Source organism: Tupaia chinensis, unplaced genomic scaffold (assembly GCF_000334495.1).
Source record: "Tupaia chinensis unplaced genomic scaffold, TupChi_1.0 Scaffold000361_2, whole genome shotgun sequence".
Taxonomy (NCBI): Eukaryota; Metazoa; Chordata; class Mammalia; order Scandentia; family Tupaiidae; genus Tupaia; species Tupaia belangeri.
The window spans coordinates 4,317,027-4,321,716 of NW_006159858.1; positions in this window are offsets into that span (position 1 = coordinate 4,317,027).

Consider the following 4,690-nt stretch of genomic DNA (forward strand, 5'->3'; position numbering starts at 1 on the left):
AACCAGATGCCATGAACAGGCCACTCCAGCAGCGTAAGAATACAAGCCGGGAGTGCTGGACTGAGCATTAAGTGTACTTGGCAGCTGAGTCCTCCAGGCCTGTTAACCCTTTGTGCACCTAACCATTTCTAGAAGTGCGTCAAGAGAAGGATGATCATAAAATCTGAAAAGCAGGCCTAACTGCAGCCATCCAAGTGGCAAGACTGAGGCCACATGAGAGGCCTAGGTTCAGATCCCAGATCCACCTGAGCGGCTCAGGTGCAGAAGCAAGCACCTGTAATCCTAGTGAAGCGGAAGGCTGGAACTTAAGAGTCCCAGTGCTAGCACGGCAATTAAGCAATGTGCACAGAGGCTGGATCTCTCATGACAGACCATGGTTTGAGTCCAGACCCTGGTGTCTTGAAAAGTGTGCAGGACATATGTGCAGCCCCAGATCCTGACAAGATGGAAAGATGGAGAAAAAAGAATTGCAGCATGACCATGTCCCATCAGGGGATGCTTTCCTTTTCTTCCTTTCTGGCAAGTGCACGTGCCCTCTGGCAATTAAAAAACCTTTCTCTCACTCATAACAATAATTTTTTTAACCTGCCTCAGGTTTATTCGTACACACAGCACAGGAGGACACCAGCCCCATGTAGAGAGCAGCCCGGGGGTCACCAGTCCGTCTGTCCTCACACTGGCAGAGGCCTCTACTACAGAGCTGTTGTGGGGGCCTGGACACCTCTGGGAGCCTGAGATGGAGTGGAACTGAAGGCGGAGCTGCAGCTGAGGCCTGGGTCTTGGTTTGGGTCTTGGTCTGAGCCTTGGCTTTGGCTTTGTTGGCCTTTGGCTGAGTGAGCCTAAGGCCCTTGGCGATATGGGTGTGAGTACGTTTCCGAGCTTAGGGTGGCCAATGTAGGCAAGACACTGAGCTTGCCGCTGCTGCCCTTTGGGATGCCCTTCTGAACCTCCGTGGGCTTTCTGAGGGCCTTGATGGCCTCCGCTCACGCACTCATGGCCTTGGCGTTGGCCTGCATCTTCTTCAGACCCTTCCTGTTGTGCTTCTTGGCAAAGCACATGTTCCTCAGGCACTTGAGGTCTATTCCCTTAAGAGATTCATATCTTGGGGGACCAGCAGTTAGCGTAATGGCTATGTCCCTGGACTACCATGTAGTCGACTGTCATTCGGGTCCTGGACCCGGTGGCTTGAACTCACACCAACCACGTGTGTGTGCATGCGTGCCCAAGATCCCGAGAGGAGAATGGAGGAGAAGGGATTGCGGTATGGCCATTCCCCCTGGGGATGATTTCTCATTATCTCTCTGTCTCTCTCTGTCTCTCTGGCGAGCGCACTCGCCCTATAATAAAAACCTCTCCAAAAAAAAAAAAAGAGATTCATATCTTTGTGACCGAGGTTTCTTGATGCCATTTCTATGCCATTTTCGGGACTGGTTGTGTGTGGTGTGGTTCTTGGACTTGGCCATGTCTGCACCTAAGCCTGCAGCTGCCAAGGAGCCTGGGGTCGGAAGGGCATAGAAATAATTTTTTGAAAAACATGAAAAGCCTCACCACCTCTGCTGTCAGCATCTCCCTCTGGAATATACCATTTCAAAGATGCTCTCCCTGCTTGGCTCACAGCAGCCCTGGACCCCTGTTCACGAGCAGATTGGCAGCAGAGGTGGACCCGAGCAAGGGCTGGCCAGGACGTAGGCTCTGCAGAGGGATCTGCTGATGTGTGGTCCCTCTGGTCATCAACACTTAAGAGCCCTCTCACCTGGTGGCAGAGTTTCATCTGGTCTTTTGCCTCTGGAGAAGGAACTCTCAAAGGTGCGTCTGCTGTGAGAAAGGAAGAAACGCCTCCCCTCCTCCTAATGTACACTTACGGAGCCTCCTGGGGCCAGCCAAGGCTAGCAGCCTATACTCCATTTTAAGACCGTAGCCTAGAGGCGTATGGGCACAGGCTGGCTCTCTCAGGCAATGAGGAAATGCAAAGTCACTGTGCAAGGGCCTCTTGACCACCTCCCAGGGTGTACATTCCTCACTTTACCCTGCCTCTCTCTCCCTCTCCATCTCCCATCAACCCTCAATCCAGGCTTGCAACTCTGCACGGCCTGGTTATTCAGTCTCTGCAGAGGAGCTTGAACCTTTGGTCGTCAGGAGAACCTGAATGCTTTCTCAAAGGAAACTACACAGGCTGAATAACAGGCAGTGAGGTTACTCATGGACTAGGGGGCCTTGGTACACAGGGGAACTCTAGCAGTCCCCTGAGGGGGCCTTGAGGGGAAGGTTCTCCAAACAGGCAAGCTCCCTGACACCCCTCCCTCTTCCTCAGACTGTCGGTTCCAGCTTACTCTTGCTCTCCCCAGGACTGAGGGTAGACATATCGATATGAACATCAGGATCTCACTAAACTGGACAAAGAATGAGAAAAGAATTTGTGTATGCCTCAGGCTATGCAGTTAATATGTTCTTGGAAAGATATGTTTTTTATAGCAAATTAACATTTTTCTAAAATGATTAGCAGACAGTTCACAGATTTAACTCTGATAGTTAGAACATGTGAAAAAATTATTCTCTTCATAGAGTTTAAATAGTAAGCTGGGACCAGCAGTTGACATAATGGCTATGTCGCTGGACTCCCATGTAGTCGACCGCGGTTCAAGTCCTGGACCCGGTGGCTTAAACTCACGCCGGGAGCATGTGCGCGCGTGCCCAAGATCCCGAGAGGAGAATGGAGGAGAAGGGATTGTGGCATGGCTGCCCTCCCTGGGGGGTGATTTCTCACTTTCTGTCTCTCTGTCTCTCTCTTTCTGGTGAGCGCATGCACCCTATAGCAAAAAACCTCTAAATTTTTTTTTAATTTAAAAAAATAATAAATAAATAGTAAGCTGGAAGCCAGTTGACAGAAGAGTGTCTGGTTGTTCAGCCCAGTGGCTTACTGTCTACATGTACACATGAGAGTCCTGGGCTCGTGGTCTGAAGTTAAGGAAGCCAGATCGCACATGACTGGCTGCTGGTTTGAAAACCACATTGTTGGGAACGTGTACATTTGTGACCAGAATCCCGACATGGTAAAGCAATCTAAGAAAAGGGACTGAGGCATGACCATGCCTCACTGGGGCATGCTGTCAACCCCCCCCTCCCCGTCTCTCTGTCTCTCTCTGGTGAGCCCATGTATTCCTCTGGCAAAATTTAAATCAATCAATAAATAAAAAGCAAGATTTCTTATCACAAGGAAATAATTTTTTTTTTTTTTGGAGAGATTTTCACTATAGGGCGCGTGCGCTCGCCAGACAGACAGAGACATTAGAGACAGAAAGCGAGAAATCACCCCCCAGGGGGGATGATCACGCTGCAATCCCTTCTCCTCCATTCTCCTCTCGGGATCTTGGGCACACACGCACACGCGCCCGGCGCAAGTTTTAAGCCACCGGGTCCGGGACGCAAACCGCGGTCGACTATGTGGGAGTCCAACGAACGACATAGCCATTACGCTAACTGCTGGTTCCCACAAGGAAATAACTTTTAAAGCACCAATTTGAATAGCAAGGCCTCACTACTGTGCACTAGTATTGGGGAGACGATGTATGCTCTGAATTAGAGACTGAAGTTTTTTTATTAAACAATATTTTCTTTTAAAATTTTTTTAAAGAATTAAAATTAAATTGAAACAAGTTGAGGCTCTAAACATAAATTCTCAAGCTATAAAAATACTGGTGAAAAACACAGAAAAAACTCTTGGAGATCTTGAAGAAGGCAAAGACTTTTTTTTTTTTTTTTTTTGGGGGTGCGTGGGCCAACCAGAAAGACGGCGGAGAGACAGAAAGCAAGAAATCCCCCCCCACCCGGGGAGGAATGGCCATGCTACAATCCCTTCTCCTCCATTCTCCTCTCAGGATCTTGGACACACATCCACACACGCCTGGTGTGAGTTTAAGCCACCGGGTCCAGGACTCGAACCACAGTCAACTACATGGGAATCCAGTGGCATAGCCATTATGCCAACTGCTGGTTCCAGGCAAAGACTTCTTAAAGAAGACCTCCAAAGCACAGGCAATAGTCTCAAAAATAGACAAATGGGACTATATTAGGCCGAGAAGCTTCTGCACAGCCAAAGAAACAATAAGTAGCGTGAGAAGACAAGCCTCAGAGTGGGAGAATATATGTACAAATTATACCTCAGATAATGGACTGATAATCAGAATATACAGGGAACTCAAGCAGGTTACCCACAAAAAAATTATCAGTCCAACTAAAAGATGGGAAAATGAGCTGAACAGACAATTCTACGAAGACAAACGAACGACCCAAAAGCATATGAAAGCATGCTCAACTTCCCTTATCATAAGGGAAATGCAAATCAAAACCACAGTGAGATATCACTTACCCCCAGTCAGAATGGCTAAATTAAGTAAATAAATAACGGTAAGTGCTGGCGAGGCTGTGGTGAAAAGGAAACTCCCTACAATGTTGGTAGCAATGTAAATTAGTACAACTACTGTGGAGAACAATATGGAAATTCCTTAGGAACCTACAAATAGAACTACCACACGACCCAGCAACTCCACTTCTAGGTATTTACCCAAAGGATAGAAAAGCCCACAGCTGGAAAAACACTTGCACATCCACGTTTTTTTTTCTTTTTCTTTCTTTCTTTCTTTTTCTTTTTCTTTTTTTTTTTTTTTTTGAGAGGTTTTTGCTATAGGGTATG